This window comes from Dipodomys spectabilis, unplaced genomic scaffold (assembly GCF_019054845.1).
Source record: "Dipodomys spectabilis isolate Male_0828 unplaced genomic scaffold, ASM1905484v1 ptg000258l, whole genome shotgun sequence".
Taxonomy (NCBI): domain Eukaryota; kingdom Metazoa; phylum Chordata; class Mammalia; order Rodentia; family Heteromyidae; genus Dipodomys; species Dipodomys spectabilis.
In genome coordinates this window covers 535,077-559,014 of record NW_024870935.1, presented here as the reverse complement: position 1 = coordinate 559,014, position 23,938 = coordinate 535,077, and the positions used below count along the sequence as shown (strand labels likewise).

Sequence of the window (23,938 nt, the reverse complement as noted above, 5' to 3'; positions counted from 1 at the left end):
TCCTTAGAAGGAGACTGTTAGTCGGTTGGTACATATCATTCTTAAAAATTAGTGCACTTAATACTGTTTGTAAATGCAGGGTTATCAGTGGCACTATATATTTAAAGTTCTACCTTCCCTCACTATATATGGCTCAGGAAGCCATCTAATATCATCATGTATAGTGCGGAATGGATTCTCATTTGAGATACAACAAATGAATACATTTCTTAACCTGATGTTTCTAATCCTAGAAAATTCTAGTGTAGCACCATTTACAATGGAGCTTCCAATGTTTCCGACTGGGCCTTGTCCTTCAAAAAGTAAAACTGAGACCTTTCCTGGCGGACAGCTGTGGGGTCTGGCGGGGTCTGAGCCCTCCATCCTGTCAAGATGCTTCAAAGTTTTATGAAAAATGTCTGGGTCCCCCTGAAGCCCTACTACACCCAGGTTTACCAGGAGATCTGGGTAGGGATGGGGTTGATGGGCTTCATCGTGTATAAGATCAGGAGTGCTGATAAAAAGAAGTAAGGCTTTAAAAGGTTCCACTCCTGCGTCTTCTCACGGCCATCATTAGCTCCTCTGCATGACAGGAAATGCCAGTCTGCCTGCACATTTGAGCAAGCTTTGTTAGATGGGAACACGGAATGCCGCTGTACATATCCTTGTAGGAGCACCACTTCTTATGTGGCATGAATAAAAGTGTCTGTGAGATGCACCACACCGTGCAGGTTCCAGTGTGTTCTCCCCTGGGGTCCTGCTCGTGCAGCAGGCACTGAGCCTCATACCCGGCGGCCATCCTAGGAAACCTAGGGATAGCGAGCAGATGACCTCCAGGGTCTCAGATGTGGCCCTGGTCACAATCTAGGCACTCAGTCAACTGTAATGTTCAATGTCTATAAACCACAAAAAAAAAAAAAAGTAAAACTGAGCTAATCACCAGTAGTTCATGTCTATACTCCTAAGTACTCAGAAAGGCTGAGATCTAGAAACATGGATTCATAGCCAGCTTGGACACACAAATCCTCCAGATCCCTATCTTGAATTAATTAACAAAAAGCTGGAAGTGAAGGCATGGTTAAAGTAGTAAAACACCAGCTAAAAGAAAAATGCTAAGCAAGAGCTCTTGCTTACCTATGCAAGGCAAGCTCATGCTTACCTTGCTTACCTCTATACACACCTCTCTCTCATTGTTTGCCTATAAAAATCTAAGCTCATGCCTGTATCCCAAAGGTGACTGAAGATGGGCTGAAGTGGGGTCTTTCTGTGGTACATCTATGCCAGGTAATGCAGACTCTTTTCTGTGTCATTCACCATGTCTGTTTATGTGCGGTGAGTGGAAAATTCCTTAAGTTTTCAGACAATTCTCAGTGAGTTAAAACATCACTACAAGCCACATACTTGCCCTCTCCAGTCATGCACCCTGCAAAGGTAACCATTATTCAGACTTACGTTACTCTTTTTCCCACATTTGAACTTCACATAAGCAGAATCGTGCTTGTTTCTAATTTCATTCTGTGAACATGGTTGTGAGATTTTTCCATCTCATTTCATGAGTCTGTGGTTGTTCATACTCATTACTGTGCATTGTTATGCATATGAACATATTACCCTTTGCCCATTCTTGTGTGGATGAACAATTGTGTTGTTTTCAGTATCGGTCATTAAGTACAATGATTCTACAGACATTCATGAACATGTGTTTATGAACATTTGGTAACATTTTGGCAAGTATCTACCAAAAGACAGGAATTGCTGGATTGTAGAAACTCCATATTTATACTTCGGTATTGAAAACCAAATAATTTTCCTATCTCTGAACTTTAAAAAAAATATTCTTTAAGTTTTAGTTGGAACTTTCAGAAATTTATACCTTAACATACTGTGACAGAGTTCTAACAATATACAGACACAACTCGTTTCAGAGGAATGAGAAACAGTATCTTTCTGGGAATATCTTTTCAAATAGAAGTTCCAACCTTTCTCCTTCCACTATTACTTCTCAACTATAATTGGCCACTATTAGTCCCTATTGTTCATTGTGAAATCAATCACAGGCTACTGAAATTGTTACCCTGATTGAACTTCATCAGAACCACTCTTAGGGTCTAGGGTTAAGGTCAGCTGTCCTTGAGGTAACAGATACATTGGGAAGAAGTTGTTGATAGTAAAATTGTGTCATGTAAGGAGGACAGGGAGGAATATTAGATATTCATGTACTGTATCTTATTTATCACCACATGCAGATTAGACTTGAGCTGTGTGATAAGGGAAGGTTAGCACAGCTCTATTTCAAGAATCAAATCAAAGTCTGAATCCTTCTTCAGAGCCCTATTTTTGGACTCTCAAAATCTCCAAGTCCAAGCCAACTCATCAGATCTCTAAAAACTCCAACTAGGGTCCAGGTCCAAATATGGATTTTGCTAACAGAGATTTTTATCTAAAGTAAGGTCAAGCCAAGTTTCTCCCTTCCTCCCACAATTGTGCAATAATGCTGTAGAAAGAGTTTTGAAGCATAGTGGTCTATACAAGGGTGCCATCTTGCTTTCAGACACATTTCTGATACTCTTACTTCCCATCTATCTTTGCTAAACCTAAGTTTTCAGACTTCCTGGACTCTATGTAACTATTCTCCAAGACGGAAAATACTTCCATTCCTTTGTAGGTACCTAGGTAGAGTTGAAAGGAAGGACTTCAAGTCTTGTCTTTCAGGTAACTTCTTGGTCCCTAGGCAAGTTCCTTAACCTCTCAATGCCTTACTTTCCTCAACCATATGCTGTGAGTGATAATCATCATTCCTACCCCAGTAGGGCTAAGGTAGAGCAAAATGAGTGTGTGCATATGCTAAACACAGTACCAGAAAAATAAAATTGTTACTTCAGCCTCAGCTATTCCTCACATTTCTCTCTCCTCTCTCTGTCTTCTCCCCCTTACTACATCATCACAGAGCTACCTCATCATAATTAGCAGAGCTAACCATCCATTTGGATAGGGAGTTGCCAGTCAATCAAATGGCTTGGATTTCTTTCCCCATTTGGCTAGACAAATTTGCCATTTGGTAAGAGAATTAATATGCCCAATTAAGTGGAAAAAACATATGATATTTATATGGTAATTTTCCTACCCTGAGCTATCTCTAAGGCTGCAGAACTGGGCCTCAGTGGAGCAGGCCCCTGGAGCCTAGGTGGCTTCTTTTCCTTAGGCTTTCTTCCTGGCCTTGAGCCAGCTCCTTTCCACGGCCTCAGAGAGGCTGAGCTGCAAGAGTGCCTTAGGGACTCAACTTCATTGACTCACAAAATCAAAATATACAAATCCCCCTTTTAAACCATGATATATAACTGGGAGAATATTGCCTCTCCACTGCATTAGAGCCCACCCTATTACCTTATGGAATTACCCACAGTGGCAGAAATCCATTCACCTGATCCACCGACACCCTGGGGGCAGCTCAGATAGCATAAAGCCAATTGATAGATGTATATTTGATAGATATTTTATGCCCGGAATTTATGTCTTCTGCATGTTTCATTTGCCATTCTGACTCACTTTATGCCACAGGAGAACTAGGGGAATTCAAAAGGGACAGAAAAAGAAACAGCCTGGAAGGAAGAAGCTGGAATGAAAATCGCAATTTTTCTTTCTGATCTAGGACCTTGCACCAGAGCTTTCTGAAATGTTAAAGCACAAAGAAAATGTCCTTCCTTTCTTCCTCCCACCAAGGAGTTATAAGAAGGAACAGAGCTACCGGAAGGACTGGAAAATTCTGTCCCTGCACACAATAGCTGGGCAGAGTCTCCCCTACAAAGGATGTGGGCCAAAGAACTGAACAATAACAAAACCACAGGTATACATATTATTCTATGATGTTAGCAAGACCCCAGCACATATTTCTGCTCATGTCATGCTTAAATCACACTGAAGTCGAAGCTGGTATGTTCAGCCTCATGTTACTGCTGTTCAAGAAGGAAAAGGATCAGCCTGGGATCACAGCTTGTAACAAAGCCTGAACATAAACTCAGACTTCTGCCTCCTCCTTACCTTGCTGGTTTGAGTGAAATTACATAAAAAATGTTAGAAGGCATCTATTATAATAGCCATCCTCATGACCATTATCCAAGTCCCTTTCATATGCTGTGTTTCATTACCTCAACAAAAGAGTTCACAACAAACTATACTAATAGGTTTGTACATGCATGTATAGTCTTATAACTGTCACCAATATCCAGGAGGGATTAGATTCACGGATCAAAAATCCCCCCCTCCTAGGGATATCAAAATCTACTGATGCTTAGGTCCCTCAATATAAAAGGACGTGGCACTTGCACAAGACCACCACAATCCTCTATATACTTAATTTTTGATTACTTGAAATCCATAATGCACTGTAAATTCTATGTAACTAGTTTCTTTCCTACACTAAAGACATGAAAAAAAAATTTTTTTGCTTCACAATGGATTGAATCTGTGGATGTGGAATCGAATATACAGACTCTCCCACCCGGGTAGGAAGAGCTGGCTGACTAACTGTACATCAATGTCTCTAAGTGTAGACTAAATTGATAGGCACCCCCAGCAACTCTGTGAGAGAATTGGCTTTCTTTTACTTATTCTACAAATAAAGAAACAGAATGGGGGAAGATGAAGTAGATTCCAAGTCATGTAACCAAAGTGTGACTCTAGGAACTGCTGTTAACCTGCCACCATCCTGCTTCTCTACCAAGCCATCCAGGGCAGAGTAGAAGGCTGTACCCAAAAGGGAATGTTGGCAATATGACTGGCTGTCCCGCTGGATCAATACCTGGGGCCCAGGAAGTGGCAAGATGAACAGATGTATCCTTGTTGATGAATGCCTCTGTTGCACTGGCTAAACTATCCCAACTGATCAAAGCTGGCCAGTATGGAAATCACTTATTTCAACGTACCCATTAATTATATAAAGGATATATGGGATAGGATATATAAAGGCCTATGCTGGGCTCTAGAAACACAGGAGCAACAAAGCAGATATAGTCTCTTCTCTGAGGTTCCTTACTGTTCTTAGGACCAACTCCAAGTTTTCTGTATCCACTTCCCGATTATAGATTTTAGTCAGCCTTCTTCTTCTCTACCATTCCAATTCCTCTCTCTAAATTACAGAATAATTCAGTTCTGTCCTGGTTCTGACTGAGGAATTTTGCATCCTAACATTCATTAGCAGTTAGGGAGGTAAAATAATCTCTTTTATGTAATAGGCTTACCCTCCTTAGAAGTGCACTGAGAAATATGTGGCAAATATTTATTAAGCACATACTACAGACCAAGCACTGATAAACAATATCAGACATGATCTCTAAGCTCATCATACTTATATGATAGAGAAGAAAGATATCACTCCAATAAACACACAGGTAATGCAAATTCCAGACATGAATAAGCATTGTGGAGAATATGACAATCCTCCATGTATTGGAGAACTTGCTGTATTCTAGGACCAGGAGGTATTCTCTTAGAAAGTTGTAAATAAACTGAGACCTAAGGAGAATGTCAGGTCAACAAAAATATTCACTGTTCCTTATTAACAGTAGTAGAAAAAAATCTGTAAGCAATATAAATGTTCTTAAGTGTCAATATAAAAGATTTGAGGAATTAACTTGTGGCATAATCATATGACCAACTATTAGAAATCCATTAAGAAGTAAATCCTTTTTTTTGGTCAGTCATGAGGCTTGAACTCTGGGCCTGGGCATTGTCCCTCAGCTCTTCAGCTCAAGGCTAGCACTCTACCACCACAGTACCACTTCCAGTTTTCTGGTGGTTAATTGGAGATAAGAGTCTCATGGACTTTCCTGACCAGGCTGGCTTTTGACCATGATCCTCAGATCTCAGCCTCTTGAGTAACTAGGATTACATGTGTGAGCCACCAGCACCTGGCTTGTAAATCTTTTTTTAATAAATTATTAAGAAGATAAAAATATAAAAGGAGAGAGGCATGACTCAAATGGTAAAATGTCTGCCTAACAAAGCAAGAAACCCAGAGTTCAATCTCTAATACCACAAAAATCAAAGAACACAAAATAATAATAATATGCACCAAGTTTCTGATCCCAATTTTTCCACTACTTCTGAGCACAGCCTGCTTGAAATCCTAGTTATTCAGAATATTGAGACAAGAAAGATCATGGTTTATGGATCAGACAAAAAAGTCCACCAGACTCTATCTCCACAATAACCAGCAAAAAGCATGGTTCAACTGGGCACAGGTGATGCCTGTAATCCTTGCTACTCAGGAGGCTGAGATCTGAGGACAGGAAAGTCCATGAGACTCTTATCCCTAATTAACTACTCAGAAAAAGCCAAGAGTGGCACTGTGGCTCAAGCAGTGGAGCTGTAGCCTTAAGCAAAAGAAGCTCAGGGATAGTATCCAGGCCCAGGGTTCAAGTCCCAGGACAAGGAAAAAAAAAAAACATGGTTCAAGTAGTGAAGTATCAGCCAAACAAGCTCAAGGCTCTGAATTCAAACCCCATTACAAGCAAATTTAATTTTTAAGTATTACTGTAAAAAAAAAACTCAACAAAATGTTAACAATAAGAATCTGGCAGTACATTATGCAAATTGATTCATTCCAGAAATTCAAAAATATTTCAATCTTACAAAAATCCATTAATGAAATGCATCATATTCGTAGGTCAAGGGAGAAAACTATGATTACCAAGAAAATTGTCAAAAAGCATTTAGTAAAACTTAAAACAATTTTAACTTTAATAAAAAACTTTTTTTAAAAGAATACGTCTAACCTCCTAAATTAAGAATCATGTTAACCAGTTTAAAAAAAAACTAGAAACAGCTCCATTAAAGTCAACAATAGGATATACTGTTCTAAAAGTGCCTGCCAGAACATGTAAATCAAAAGAGATACAATTACTGAAAAAAATGAATACCAATCACTGTTTACATCTGATGCAATTAGCCACTGAAAACATATCAAAGCATAAACATAGATGTTATAGAATAAAAAAATTCAATAAAGTGGACAGTTACACTAGAAATACATAAAATCTCAGTAACTAATAGTAACTATTAGTTAACTAATAGTAACTATTTAAATGAATAGAGAATGTGGGGGAAATGTCAATTCAAATGAACAAAAGACAAAGAAAATCAGAGAAGGAGAAAAGGAAGACACCATCCCTGCCACCAAAGCTATCTGAAACTGAGTCCATCTAACTGAAAGTTTAATCGAATATCTACATATATAAATACATATAATACTATACATTATTACCTGATATATGTATATATGCACACATACATAAATATACACATACTCCAAAAACTAGATTGGAGGTGTGATTCAAATGATAAAAGACCAGCAAAACAGCTGAGTTCAAACATTGGTATACACACACACACAAGAGAAAAGTAAAAAGGAAAGTCAAACACCTGGTCTTTCAACAGATCAATGAGCTTAGTCAGTGGGAGAAAACCCAACTGTCTAAAAGAAAAGGCCAAGAGAAAACCACCACTCAATCTGAACTGGATTCATATCATTAGAAAACACTTCATATAATCTGCCGAAATAAACTTGCAAACATAAATGGGTAACATTAATAAAATGTAATTTAGTATACTGATTCTAGTTAAAGAACAGTTAGACAGACTGATGTCCTAGAGCTAGAGAAAATCAAACAGTATCAAAAATCTACTCAACACTAACAAACCAAAAGAATGAATTACCAGATCTAAATTAATTCATACAGAAGCTGTATAAAACCTTTGAAATAGAAATAATCCCAAAGCTACTTAACCTGTCCCAGAGAATAAAAGAAGGAAAAATTGCCTAATTCCCTTGAATGCAAGTACAACCTGATAGCCTGAATTTGGTTAAAGACTCCTTCAAGAAGCAGCAGGCCAATGTCACTTATAAATATGCACATAACAATAAATATTAGCAAAGAGATCTGAACAGTGAAAATAATATTCTATATGTGCAAAGTGAGCAACACTAGAAAATCCATTAATACTATTTGCTGTGTTAATGATCCAAAGAGAGAAATCATTTGAACCACATACACTGAGAAGACAATTGACAACTCAAATTTTTCTGTTATCATAAATAAGAAATGTACGTATTACCTTCCTTATGTAATTGTAACCCTTCACCTTGACTATAAAAAAGAGAAAAATAAGCCAAAAAATAAACTAAATTTTAAAAAATGAATGAATGCATAAACTGATGGAAACCTGAGAATTTCTTGGCCTACTCAGGGCAAAGTGCACTCTTGCCAGACAGAAACAAAATACCAGAGCAAAGACAAAAGTAGCCAATTAGTGTAATGCTAGTGATTTCCCAGGTGAGCAGGAAGACCTGGAAAGTGCATGGATACCTAGAGTGTCCAGGACTAGACTACAGGAAAAAAAGAATCCATACAATGCAAATGACAAAGGAAACACACCTTACAAAGAAGAACTCTGATAAAGTTATTTCCTAACTTAATCTTCCTTACCCTTATCCAATGAGTAGACAAAACCCTATACCCTGAAAATGATGTTGGGGATGAGAGATGCTTAGCAATTGACTCAGCTGGCGGGGTAAGTCCAGAGGCTGGATTTATAACACCCTAAAGTATAGAATCTAGCTCAAATTTGCTCCCCACTCCTCTTCCTTTGTCCCTCCAATCTCCTTATCTGGAGCCCTCATTGACCAAAGCCAAAAGCGAGGAAGCAGAGACATGATGGATGGGGTCATCAGCCTCCAAAGGCACACCATCAGGGTAAAGGGAAAAATGTGTACCTGGAAAAACTAACAGAACATCCTCCTTGCTAACCACAGAGCAGGGAGAATAAAAGCTCTGACACATGAGCTGTTGGAGGATGGAGTAAGTTACTGCATGTATACATCTCAGCATTGTCCTGGCACCGATGATGTTCTAACTGCTAGCCATGAACAAGACTGCCATTCACTTCCACTGGTTCAATGCCCTACATCAGAAAGTCTTCACTAATTAGTCAAAAGTTCGTGTTTTGTACTTGAAGAACAACTACCAAAGAAGAAAAATTAGAAGAAGTAGTGAAGGAGAGATGGAGGAGGAGATGGAGGAAGAGGAGGAGGAGGAGGAAAAAAAGCAGCAGAGAAATGGCACAGCTGGCTCCATCCATCAATGTCTTCTGAAAAACCAGTTAAATTTCCCAAATAAACCAGCATCTGGGCAGAGGAAGAAAATAAAATGCACAATACCTCAAAACAAGGTTTTATATCCACTTTGAAAAGTACAAGAGGAACGTTCTTACAAAGGGAACATCTTTCTGAGCTTCAGTTTCATTCTAGGAATATGGTCTTTGCATGCCATTTGTAGATGGTAAAATTCACAATTAAAAATTTTGGTCATAAGTGGCCACCTAAATATGTCAAGAATAATTTAGCATCTGTGACCCCCCCCACACACACACACACAACAGAGCTGAAAATATAGATGAATGTAATTAACCTACTTCCAAAATTGAAAAAAAAAAAATCTGCTGTATTCTCTCCTGACTTGGGAACATATGGTGTCGGATTACATGGTTGGCACCTGGCGGCTGCTGGGTCCATGTGTCCCATTCTAACACAAACAGGCAAAGCACAAAGCCTGCCCAGAGGAGTCGCCAGCCAAACCCTGAAATAGGCAGCTTGAGCCACAAGCTCAGCCAAAAACTGCTGTAAGAGCCTGCTGGAAGAGACGGAGTTCTCAGCACCACCCCACAGAGCCCCATTTTCCCTCCTGCCCCACACCTCCTCCACAGTATGTCTTGAGAAGGACTTGTGAGGTTGATTTCTACATTGACCTACATTGTCATCAGCTCTACTGGCTCTGTTGATAAGGAGAAATTGAATTGGCCTCCATTCAACTTTGAGGTTGGAACTAAGTTATTTTAAAGCAAGGAAAGCCAATCAAATGCTTTCTGTCCCAATTAAAGGGGTGCTTGTTATTCTCCCCACCAAAGCTCCCAAATCATGGCATGTTAATATTGGGCATTCTCGTTCATTTGTTTTTTTGTCAGTCATGGGGCTTGAACTGCATTCTCGTTCAAACTAGGGAAGGCAAAGTCCTGCTTCCCATCCCATTCTCTCCCATCTTCCCTTAGAATCTGTTTCTCTTTCTAAATCAGAACAAACCACTGATGAACCCATTGCAACCCTCTTGGTCCCTGCCTTCTCTTTTCCCTTCCTGTTCCTTATTTTATTTAACTAATTTCTTCCTTTTTGAAATATGTCCACCACATCCCTTTCCATGTCTCTCTCCTCTGTACCTAATCTCTGCCTCATTTTTCTCTGCATATCTTTTTGTCTACCTTATCTCCCTCCTTTCTTTTTCACTGGTTCTCTGTCTCTTCTCTATCTCTTCTTTTCCTCTTTCTAGCCTTCCATCCTTCTATCATCCTCTTTACCAACTCTGTCTTCTATTTTCTTCCCTCTTTATCTCTCCTCCAATTCACTGTACTCAGCCCATCTCTGTCTTCCATTTGCTTTCCCATTGCTTAGTATCTTCACGCAGACCCATGCAGTAGCTTCCCCTACCTACTTTGAACCTAAGAAACATGTACGAAGAGATACACAAAGGCAGAGAAGTGAGAAAGGCAGAGAAATGAGGGAGAGAAGAGGTAAAGTGGCAATGAGCGAGCTGAAGGGGAAAAAGAAAGGGGAAGAAAATATGGTGAAGGGGAGGTACAGAGACACAGATGAGAAAGGCTGAGTCAGACATAGGAATGCAATTGATGACTCTTGAGGTCTTGAATCTACATCTTGGATCTACAAACAGCTGATCACCTACTTGTCAGGCAAATGCTCTATTACTTGAGCCATACCCTTGATTCTTTTGCTTTTAATTTTTTTGCTTTTAATTTCTTATGCTAACTTGGCTCAGACTGGCCTCAAACCAAGATTCTTTTGTCTTTGCCTCCCAAGTAACTGGGTTTACAGGTGTGTATCACCACATCCCAACTCAGGCCGCCCGCCACCCTTGAGTCCATCTGCATCCTTGTGCATTCTAGCTGAGAGATTTGAGTTGGGTCCTATCATTTACAACCATGTCCTTACTCAACTCCAAACCTCATAAGCTTTGCTCCAGAACCCAGACATGCTGGAGGTTTCCTTGATCACCTCAAAACATAGACCTTCTTAAAAGCTGCCTAACTGATGCCATCCTCAAATAAATGGAAAAAAAGATTAATCCCCAGCCAGCAGAGACCATGTAAAGATTCTTACTTCACAATCAGTATCTGACTATCAGAAACCAATCCTCTACCAAACATACAAAAGAAACTACTTGCAGGTTAAAAGCAGCATTTAGGAGGTAAGTGATGTTTAACATCATACCAAAATTTAATATGACTTTATGCAAAATAGTAATGTGTCTGCTAATGTAGATTCTTCTAAAGTAGGTTAATAACAATCCAAGATCCAATTCTCCTTTAAAAAAAATGAAAATGTATGTCAAAAAAAGACCTAAAGTAGCTGAATCTTGTACCCATTGATGGAGCTGATTTACATAGATAGCATTTAACATTCCATCATCATTATCCTATCAGTCTCCTGTCTAACATGTACGCTAAAGACATTCAATGTGCTTAGAGGTTAGAACACACACACACACACACACACACACACACACACACACACATACATACACACACACACACACACACCCTACACCCATCAGCCAAAATGGTGGTAATAACAAAAAAAAGGAAAAATCATTTTAGCCAGACAGATGAGTAGCAACTAGAGTGAAAAAGAGAGTCTCACCCCTCCTTCCCTTCTGTACCAATATAGTAACCCTAAAGGCTGAATAAAAGAAAACGAAATATTTAAGAGTAGAATGTGGTTATCAGATGGGAAGATGGGGGAAAGAGAGATGGCATTATGATAATAGGTGAGTCTGCGTCTGCTCAAAGAGGCAGCTGTGAGGTGCCTGCCTTGGCTTCAGTGGAAGACAAATTTAAGTGAAACATGATTTCTTCTTTGGAGTCAAATGCGTGAACACTTTTTTGGATTTTTTTTTCCTTTTACAACTGGGAGTGGATTGAATTCTGATGAGCTGAACCAATGGAAGTATCCTGGGGAGATGAGGCAAAGATGGGTCTAGTACTTGTGCATCCTCTTTGTCTGCACAGTTCCAATTTGACCTTGTACTGGCCAGGGCCTTCAGAATTCTGTGGCTGCTTTGATGACTCTGCCAGCATGCTAAGAAGGCCAGACGGATCCGAGGCGAAGGGAAGGATTGCCACTTGGCAGCCCTAAGCTGTTCAAGCTAGCAGAGAGATACCATAGCTGCCCAAAGTATGTAGCCTCCGTGGGCAAGAGAAGGTACCCTTCGCAGCAGCTGAAGGACAGGGGTGTGGAGGCAAAGGAAGAGAAAGGTAAGACAAATAAGCATGAGAAAGCAGGGAAGTGGGAGACAAAAGGAAAGAAGGCCGATGATGAGAGAGAAAAATAAGAAAGAGGTAAAGAAAAGATTAGTCAAAAACAAAAGTAGCCCAAAACCTAAGCTGAGACCTTTCCACCACTTACTCCAATATATGGTCTGGCAACCCCAGACACTTACTTGTAGGCATTTATCATTAATATCTGTCACTCGCTCTTATCTACAAACCCAAGTACACTTCAGGGCCCTTTCTAACACAGGATTCCCACTAGTCTAGTGGAATTCTATCCTTATGAAACAAGCACCACAGACCTAGAGCTCTTCTCTAGCCTTCCCCAAATCCAGGATGTATTATCCTCCAGCAACTCTCCTTCCTACAACAATCGTTGCTCAGTCCCTGGGATTTTTTTCCTAGTAACATTAAATTTTATTTACAAGAAAACTGGATAATGGTTAATCAGTTTGATGCCAAGAGAAATATGTAGCAATTCCCAAAAATTTAAAGAAAAAAAAGTACCTAGCCACCTTGAGCCATGTCTCTTTTGGTCCTACCTCCCCCCACCTCTATGTGACAAGACTCAACCAGACAAACCAGGTTCCCTCAGCCAGCAGTCTAGTCTACTAAAGAACAAAGATAAAATAAAGTGACAGCTTTTGAATATTAATAGGGCATGTCAGCAAGGGTGAGCAGGAAACAGTCTAAGTCATCCACAAGTTCTAAAATCAGCTCCTAAAAGCCTGAATCCATCTCACTGCTCCCCACTTAAGAATTCCACTAAGAAAATGAACCTTATTTCAAAAATAAACTTCTGAGATGCCTAGAGATGAAAGCAGGAGGAGAAATAGGGAGGCACAGCAGGGTCGTTCCCGGCTTGTCTTCTCTCCCCAGGGCCCCATCACAATGCCATACATATCATAGATGCTCAATAAATGTTTGTGGCATGAATGGTAGGAAAAGGAGCAGGAGAATTGTAAAATAAGCTTCAGAACCGGACTGGACTTGGAAAATAGCCTGGCTCCCATCGGGATCACAGAAATGGGAAATGAGTTAGAGGTAACTGAAGTCTACTTATTACCCATATCATTTTCCAATGGTTTACATTCTAGGGGGAAAAAAAAGAAGCCATAAAGATTTCTGGAGTACCACCTTTTTGTTTCCTCTTTCAACCATCCATTACCGTTTGTTCGATAACTATCATTGATTTCCTATCATATGTGAGGCTCAGTGGGCATCTCCAAGGTTTTGATGGACACAAAATCTTAACATGTGGCCCATTTTTAGCCTTTCAACTGTACATACACACTAAACCTAAGCCTAAACCAGAGGACTTCGGTGCTTAAACCATCTCACTAGCCCAACTTACCTCCCTACCACAAATCTTCATCCCAATTCATCTTGCTCACCAAGCACTCCACATTAACCTTCCTAGAATATCACCATTACCATATTGCTTGAAACCCTGCAGCAACTCTTAGTATCTCCAATTCAACTGAGGATATACTTACTAAGCAGGTGCTCCATATATGTCACAGTGCTATGATTTTGAAATAAAACAATCAAACAGTACAGGGCAGACTTTACTAGTTATTGCTATATGTCATGATCCACCAAAACTCCAAAAGGCACAGGATCAACAAATGAATGCTATCTCCAAGGTAACGTAAGTTAGAAAATCAAAAGATTAAAACATGATGGCCCTCAAATTATTGGTCTGGCTGCAGTTGATCATGTGAAGGCTTAACTGGAGCTGAGCCATCTGCCACTCAGAACTGTTGGCGGAAGACCTCTGTTCCTTACCATGTGGGTCTCTCTTCAGAGAACAAGTGTCTTGGGAACAGAGAGGCAGAGGAAGGGAAGGAGGCAGAGGAGGAAGAAGGGGCAAAGGAAGGATACAGAATGAAAAAGGAATATAGGGAGAAGCAGTAGAGGGAAGAAAAGGAGATAGAAAGGAAGGGACGAGAAAAGAAGAGGACAATGAAGAGAAAGAGGAGAAGCAAGAGAAGGAGGGGTAGAAGGAGGAACAAGAGAGGTAGAAGGAAAGGAGGGAAGGAGGATGAAGAGAAGGAAGAATAGAGAGGAGGAGAAAGAAAAGGTGGCCATACTTCCATTAGACTAGTCACTTCCTAGGTTGGGAACTGAGAGACCATCATTTTTGCTACATTATTACATCTATTAGACGTAAGTCCCTATATCCAGGATATATTTAAGGGAAAGACATCAAAGTCCACCTCTTGAAAGGAAGCACATCAAAAGAATGTGTGGCTTTAACCTAAAATGAATACAAAACTATCTCTAGTTCCTTTGCCTCAACTACCCTAACTCCTTACTATTTGCATCTCTGGGTCTTCCCAGGTCTCAGCTCTGCACTCCCAGCAGCTGGTTCCTTGAGCTGGCCAAGCCCATGGTGCTATGATTCAACACATCTTCTCCAAAATTCAGGTGCTAGAAGCAATATCTGAATAGCCAATGAATGTGAGTGTGTTGCTGAATGTGTCAGTTTAGCAGACAGAGCCTTTAGGCGACGATTAGGTCATGAGAGCTCCTTCCTTGTGGATGGGATTAAGTTCCTCATCGAAGAGTCATCATATAATCTTGTCCTCTCAGATTTCAACACAGAATTCTCCTCTACTGGGGGTTGCAGTGACATCTTGGAAGCAGAGAACTGTTCTTACCTGACAATTACACCTGCCAATCTTGGCCTTCTAAGCCTTTAGAACTAAGGGTAAATACATTTCTATTCTTTATAAATTAACCAGCCTAAGGTATTTGTTTAAGTAGTACTTAAACTCTGTGTAGAGGTAATAGCTCACTGTCAATCTCAACTCTTTCCTCATATATTGCCCCACTTTGTCCCCCTCTTTTGTCCCCCAAATGCCATATACCTAAGATAGCACAGCAGCTAGAATTATGGTGACTGGGTTCAAACACCATCTGTATTTCTAACAAGTACTTATTCCTCTACCTTTATGTCCTGAAATGATGACTACAGTGTCTATTTCTTAAGCTTAGGGTGATTAAATGAATCAATATCTATACATTACTAAGAACAGTGATTAATAGTGCTGACAAAGTATCTATCAAACTAAAAGGATATCATCTTCTGTGTCTAATTCAAGTCCCATCCCAGAGCCCACAGTGACCCCTTCAAGGAAGTCCTAGGGCTCCAATCATGACCAGTTTAACCCCAGTCAGACTGACAAATTCTCATTTAATTATGTCACTTGTAGCTGCCTTGCTTCTCCCAATTGTTTCCTGTTAGTCTTTGAATTCTACACATTCCTAGAAACAAAAGATCATTCATTCACATTAGCACTTAGAAGAAGTATTCATCCTGTCTTCCCCGATACCAAGAAACAGTACTCTTATCATCTCTAGGTGAGATTATATTACAACACCAACCCAAGTCAAACTTCCCCACAGGGTCAGCCTTTTCCCTATCAGGGGCTCTTATAAAAACACCCAGGGTACATGGGGTGGGAAGCACCTTAAACTTGGAGATGGAAAAGGGCTGGCGTGAGTCTGAGAGAGGAAGACCAGAGCATTGACAGAACTCAGTAAAGTTCCCATCTTACAAGACTGTTAAATCTTCAAGAGCCTAGTATTTCAAAATCATCACCAACAGATGGTCCTTCTCTATTCTGTACTCCAGACATCATGGAGCTGTAAGACTTCCTGACTGCACTTTTAAAAAAAAAAAAAAACAGTGCTGTTTTCTTCCTGACAGTTCAGCTCACAGCTTCTAATAGAGCCCAAACCTGTGCTGGGACACTTCCCAAATTTGGAAGATGCTCAGAATCCCAAGGGGAAAATACAGACAATGAGTATTAATAGCTAGAAAAAGTTCATCCCATCAGAGAAAGAAAGTTCTTGTCTAGCCACGGAGAGGCCACAATCATTCATTCATGCATTCCTTTATTTTTCCTCAGCTAGGTTTTGTGTTTTTGCTGGTTTTATTTGAAGCATGCACATATGAGGGGATACCAAGTTGAGATTAAGTATTTGGGCTTCAAGCATCTCCTCCGTGCAACAAGTCACCCTCTGAGGCCTCAGTTTCTAGTTTATAAAATAAAGAGATTAGACAGAATCTCTAGAGGTCTTTTCATTTAAAAATAAGTAAATTGCTCTTTTTCTGATTCTTATGCCTTCTCTGCTTTGTTAGGAAGGGTTGCTATGAAGATGAAGTTAGAAAATGTGCATGAAAGTGCTTTGAAAACTATAAACCACTGTTCAAAATGTGAGGCATTATCCTCATTGCTGTTGCCATAGCCCCAAAAGTCCCTGGAGAAAAGTTTTCAAAGTCCTTCTTGATGATATTGCACTGGGATCCTAAATAGGAAAAACTCTTCTAGTCTCACTGGGAGCTCTCCTGCTGCTGGGGAGATCCATAGCATTGTTTTGGTACATTAACTTCTTTGCAACCTATGCTTTTCAGGAATTGCATCCTCCCTGAGGAAACAATTTGTATTTGACCTAATTATGAGGTCTAGTCTAGGTCCAGAAGGAACGAAAGGGCTGTGATCCATTAGTGAGACATAGTCATAAACTTACTGACATTCCTGGGGTCCTTCTGTAACTACAATATATAAGCACCAATTGCATGTCAGACATTATACTAAGGGTTTCATAAGTATTATCTATTTATGGAACAAGTAGGAACTTGAGAAAGGCAAATGGCCCAAAATCTAGTATGTGACACAGCCAGAATTGGAAACAAGGGCTGGGTGATCCCAAGACCAATATACTTTATTACTGCAATCCACTGAACTTCAGCTGAAATCCTTAGAAAGCCTACAAATACAGGTAAGCCAAAAATCCATCATTATGTTTTTCTTGAATAACATGGAATTAACACTAACTCAGGTTTGATACATTATGGGAGCTACTGACTTAGCACAAGGCTTAAAACTGTAAAGCAACAAACTGAACTTATTTAATTACATTATCTATTTAAAAATTGCATGTCGGGGCTTGGAAGATGGCTCAGCAGTAGAGTACTTGCCTTGCATGCATGAGGCCCTGGGTTCCAGCCCTCAGTACCACATAAACAAGAAAAAGTCAGAAGTGGTGTTGTGGCTCAAGTGGTAGAACACTAGACTTGAGATGAAGAGCTGAGGGACAGTGCCCAGGCCCAAAGTTCAAGCCCCACAACCGACAGAAAAAAAATACATGTCATTGAATCTGTTGTACATTTACTTATATGTGTATGTGTATTATATTATGTGTGTCTATATTTAATTACATATCACAACATGAATATATTATTAAAACATCAAATATTATAAATCTTGAATGGGAAAATATGTAATCATAAATTTTAATACCCACTAACTCCAAGGAGATTGTGATGCTCAGTCTCTGGGACATACTTAATCACTTCTGGTAAAAGTAAATGAGAATGACGTGTTTGCTTCTTTTACTTCTGTTCCTTTCTTCTCTGAGCTTAGTTTCAGGCCTTTCTCTGAGCAAACTGTCCAAGAACAGTAAGATCCCCGCTCCCTACCAATCTCTATCTACTCCCGTCAGACCCCATCCCTTAGCCTTACTGCCACTTTGACCTTCTTACCCCCACACCTACCTTCCCCAAGCTCCTAGGAATGGGTGTACTTTCAGGGTTTTTTTGTATCTACTACTCAAAATTTCTCCTTGGGTTTTGGTACAGGGTAGGCATCTCCTGCTGAGTTTAACACACATGCATACACACACATTCATTTATTCATACAACCAACAAACCCTGATTATCTGTTAGAGGTAGACACAGTAAAGGAATTTGGAGAATTCAAAGATAAATGATTCCAAACATACTTGGACTAAGAGGGAAAATATTACACAGTGATAAGGAGATGCAATATTAATTTAGAAGTGTATAGGATGTATAGGAGAGATGATTCCTAACTGTAATGATTAGAGAAACGTGTATGAAAAAGGAGGCTGTACTGTGGTCATGGACATAACTCAGAAATGGCAGAAAAGAAATGTCTCTTCAGGCTTAGAGAAAAATGGGGAGCAAGGGCAAAGACATAAAGGAACTTTCCAAATAGAACAGAAGATACGGGCAAGATAAGAATCTAACAGGGAGATTTCTATGTGTGCCAAGCAGAGGGGACAACAGAGAGAATGACTGGAGCAAGGAGCATAAAATTTAATGAAGTTGAAGCCATGGACTTGGTCCAAACCTCACAAGACCCATGGGGTGAGTTAAGTCATTAAGGACAGTGCAGAAAACCACCATAAACAGGTTTCCATGCTACACCTGTGACTGCTCTAGCCATTTGTGCAGGGTGGCCTGGAGGAGGGCAGATAAGGGGCGACCTAACCAGGTCCCTTCTCTCTTGGACACATGACTCCAGGATGGAACATCTTCGTGGGTATGTCACTTTTCCCCTTCTATGACAAATATCTGAGGGGAAAACCCACTTAATTGAGAGGGGGTGTTTCAGCTCATGCTTTTCCAGACTTGGGTCCATGGGTGTACTGGCTCACTGCTATTGGCCTGCGGTGAGGCACATCATGATGGCAGCAGGAGGGTATGGTGGAGCAAAACTGCTCACCTCATGGCAGTCAGGGGCTAGAAACAGGAAAGGGGGCCAGAGACAAGGTACACCATTCAAAAGCACACCTCTAATGACCCGTTTCCTCCAATCAGGCCCCACCTCTCCAACAATTCCATCTAATTATGAATCTAGCAGTGGATGAATCTACTCATTAGGTCAGAGCCTCAGGGTCCAATCACCTCTCAATGATTGGCTCCATCAGCTAGGGACCAAGCCCCCAGCACATGAGCCCTTTGGGGAAAATTTCATGTCCAAATCATAACTACAAGGTAAAACTCTCTCCTCCATTAGTGAGAATGAAAATATTTGCTGTCTGTTGCTCAGTACTCTCCGGCTGCGGCAATGCGCCTGCAGCCAGCTCACCACTGGCACCAACTATAGGACGCGGACTGCAAAGAGAACAGGGGACTCCTAGCCCAACTCCTGCATTCTGTCCAGACCAGCTCCTGCCTTTCCAGTCTGGTCACTTTGGGAAAGACTTCCAATCTCTCAGCCCTGTGCATGCTGAGATGAGTATCATTCTAACAGGACAGATTCCTCTCTTGGTCATTCAGAAGCTTAGGAATCAGATTTTCCACTCAGTTCCTAGGGTATGCAGCCTGAGCCGACACCCAGGCTCTTTAAACACATTATGAAGATTATCTGCAATGTATCAAGGTGTCTTTGCAGAATGGTATAAACTTCGGCTGCACTACTTATTGCCATAAACCACACTTGCAGGTTTTTATTTATATGCACATTAGTTCAATATGATTGGGTCTATAGGCAGGAGAGAGGACTGGGGTAATTTATATATATATATCAATAAAGGTCTCCAGCCAGCCGCTGGGTGCTCTAAGGGGAACAGTAGTTCCATTTAAAACATTAGGAACTGGAGAAATTGAAAATAACTCTCTATTTAGAGGCTAAGGATTAAGGTATTTTGCAAGAAGGTCTCAGCCCAGCCAAGCTATGCTAAAAAGGCTGTTAAAATGTCATTTGGCTGATAGTTAAGCCACAGAACTTATCTTAACCCATTCATTTCTATTGCACTTTTTTCTCTGATTCACTGACCCTAACAGGAAGATAGCACAATATTGTTGAAAAAGTAGCAGAGTTCACAGGCAAACACCATGTTTAGCCTCATACTATTGTTACATACTTTACACTGACAGCATCTATTGTGTGAGAGTCTTCATCAGATTGCTGGCCAAGGGCTCCTTTGGTCTCTAACCAAGGAGGGCTCTTTAACCAAGCAGAGTCAATCAGCTATGCTCTCCCAAAATTTTTACTATTGACAAAGTACCACGTGGCTCAAGCTTGTAGGGTATCCTGAGGAAAATTTGTTAGTTCTCATCTTTGATTCCATTAGAACTTCCTCAGCTCCTGGTTCTTCTGAGTTTGTTTTTTCTTCCACTTTATGAACTAAGGATTTTGTATATATAGTCTTCCTATGAGTTCTGCTTGAGTGGAGATTCTGTCTAAGAAGTATGTTGGAAACCAAGATTCTTGCAAGTCAGGACTGGTCCCATTACTACCTAGCTGGTGGCACTTCAGACAAGTAACAGGCACTGATTTGACCTTTAAAAGGAATACATTGGGTATATATACACAATGGAATTCTATGCCTCCATCAGAAGGAATGACATCACTCCATTTGTTAGGAAATGGAAAGACGGAAAAAAATTGTATTAAGTGAACTAAGCCAGGCCCAAAGAAACATAGGTCCCATGTTTTCCCTTATTTGAAATAACCAGCAGCATATGTCTGGGACAAGCAGAAAAGGTCAGATAAGATGATGTTAAGCAAAATGAACCCCAAGATAGGGACACAAGTGGCAACAATGTTGGATAAGAAATGTACTCATTACTTTGTTCATGTAACTGTAACCCCTTTGTACAGTATTTTCACAATAAAATACTTAATTTTAAAAAAGGAGCTAGGTGCTGTTGGCTCATGCCTGTAATTCTAGCCACTCAGGAGGCTGAGATCTGAGGATCACGGTTCAAAGCCAGCCCAGGCAGGAAAGTCCGTGTTATCTCCAATTAAAAAAAAACAAAAAAACAAAAAACAGAAAACTGGAAGTGGCTCTGTAGCTCAAGTGGTAGAGTGCTCACCTTGAGCTAAAGAAGTGAAGGACAGTGCTCAGGCCCAGAGTTCAAGCCCCCATGACCGACTAAAAAAAACAGGAATACACTGGAAAAAGCCACTGACTTTCAAATTTTAGAGAGTGTCAAAATTGCCTAAAACATCTGGACACTAATTCTAGCATTTCATTTGCTTTGTATCCAGCCATAAGTCTGTGCTTCCCAGATCTTAGAGAGACAATTTCAAATGATGTGTCCCAGGGGACTTAGAACCCTAGATGGCCTCCAGATGAGATGGGTGGCACCTGTCTTAACTACTCGGACTCTTCGTCAAATACCCCCTGCAAAATGGGCTCTACTATTCATGGGGCTGGGGGGGGGGGGGAGGGAGAGACAAAAAGCATTGAAAACTAGTGACCCATCTCCAAGGGATCATGTCAGATTCCATGGGGGACCTTCCACCTGGCCTCACCAAAAGAGATGCCAAACCCTGTGGGGAACTGACCATTGCATTTATTTTATGGGAGAGGACTGCAAGTTTGGACTAAATCAGGGAAAACAGATTCCATTCCTGTCCAAAATAAAACAAGAAAACTAAATGAAATGGGGTTCGGCACATTTTTTTCTAGCTGCAGCTTTGACCAGGAACAAAACTAAGACTTTGATCCTCAAATCTGGCCAACAACCCTACAAACATGAGTTGTTCTGACACTTACAGTAGGGCAGCAGGCAGGCCCTTCATGACTCGCCAGGAAGACACTGCTAGATGCCCTCTCAGCCACATCACGAGGCTCCTCTACGGTGCCTCTTCCTGCCGCAGCGTTTGGAATACCATAAACTGGAGCCAGAGGAGATCCATAAACAGCTAAGTTCAGATTTTTTACTTTAGAGTCCCTTTGTGGCTTCATTTATTTTCAAAAGAGTATGTGACATGTTCATTGGCACCTTCCCTGCTATAAAGTATCTGTTGACATTTGTGGCTTGGGGCTGGGTTGGATTAGTGGTCATTTCATCCCATTCACCCAGCCCAGGTTGTATGAGGATAAGCATCATACCGCCCTGATTCCTTTTCTCATATCTTCTACTTTCCTCCCAGACCAAACTATATGTCTTCTGCTAAATGGGAAGACTGAAAAACAGCTACTTCATCTTTGATCTGCTGTGTAACCCCTAACTAAGGTACATCAATTCTGTTTCTGTTCGCTGGTTTACATGAAGTATTTGTGAGGATAATTACAAAGAGAAGGAAGTTGACAGTGGTTAGCATGTATCCACCTTCACAGTGAGCCAGCACAGAGTTAGGCAATCTTTCCTGAATTGTGTCTCAGCAACACCAAATTGTGTTCTTCATACAAACCTACAAGTTAGGTCTGATTATCACTACCCTCATGTGCAGAAGGCAAAACCAAGCTGTGGGGAAGTAACTTTGCTAAGTTACATAATGAATGAGTGGCAGAACAAGCTGAGTCCTAGAAAGTGTGACCCCACAGCTTGCTCTTAGTGACAATACTCTTCTTTTTGCTTCTTCACAGCTTGATGGAAAGCTGGAGGAGTCTCAGATCAGAACCTCAAATGTAAGGAAATCAGATTGGGTAGCTATTTAGAATAATGCAATGAAAAAACATAATCTAATGGAAATAATACTAACCCACATTTGTCCTCACTACAGTGGGCCCTAGTTACTACTTAAATCTTTGAGTCACAGTCTTCATGCCAGCAAAACAGAGACGTATTCCTACCTTATAAAGAATATTTAAAAAAATAACTGAATGCCAGTGGCTTGTGCTTGTAATTCTAGCTACTCAAGAGGTTGAGATCTAAGGATTACAAATTGGAGCCAGCTCAGGCAGAAAGTCAGTGAGACTCTTATCTCCAATTAACCACCAAAAATCCAGAAGTGGAGCTGTGTTACAAGTAACAGAGCACTAGTCTTGAGCAAAAAAAAAAAAGCTCAAGGACAGTGCCCAGGCCCTGAGTTCAAATCCCAGGACTGGCATACACTGGCACACCCATAAAAAAGTAAAATCTGTCATTCCTTTTTATATCAAGTAAATAGTGAAACATATTGATCTGAATATAGTGGATTAAATAAAATATATTAAAATAAATTTTGCTATCCTGTAGTGTTCTATCATGTAGATACAAATATTTGAAATTATATATCCAGCTCATCATACTCTTTCCTTTAGCAGAAATGACCTAAAAGATTCACTGTGTGAGGAAGTACACAGAAGTGCCAAGATCCAAGTAAAATTGCCTAATAGACAATTTTCATGCTTACACCTAGAGGAGGGGGAGGAATGAACCAGAAGAAAAGAAGGAAGCGTTCCAGAGAGATGGAAAATTTGTGTAAAGGCCCTGAAACTGAGCAGGGCAGGGCTCCTAATTCCAAATGACCACTGTTATTCCCAATGTAATATGCCCTCTCTTTTCAAGCTGTCAAATATTCTTCCGCTAGATCACTGCCTTTTGAACCACTACAGACTATTTGTTTATATAACATATCCTTGAGTGAACTATTCTTAAGACTCACAGGCGTAAGACACTTAGAAAAGAGTACTGTGTGCATATTTCACATAGATTGAAGTTAACAGAGACTCCACTCTTGCAGAGATTTCAGATCCTTTCAAAACATGTAACAATTCTATAATCCTCAAAGAAATCTCCTTTTTAGAAAGTAACTCCCACTGAAATGAATTTTGTGTTCATCCCAGTAGGATGAAATAAGATTGGATCTTGAGAGCCAGCTGTTGGCCTGGAGCGGGGTCAGGAAGGGACTCCCTGCAAAGGAAGGGTAGAAAGGGACGAAGGAAGGCAGTGCAACCCAGTGGTCAGAGCTCAGGCTCTGTCGGCCCTGCTGGCTAGTTGTGTGACTCCAGCCAGGCCTCACAACCTCTGAGGCTCATTTTCGTATTTGCATCCATAGCTGGCTGCCTAATGTCTGCATTACTGACACTGGGC

At 40.6% G+C, this 23,938-nt stretch overlaps 1 pseudogene; it reads left to right on the top strand.

Annotated features, from left to right (window-relative positions):
• The first annotated feature begins 336 nt into the window (after positions 1 to 336).
• LOC122125025 lies at positions 337 to 697 on the top strand (annotated as a pseudogene).
• Positions 698 to 23,938: the final 23,241 nt, after the last annotated feature.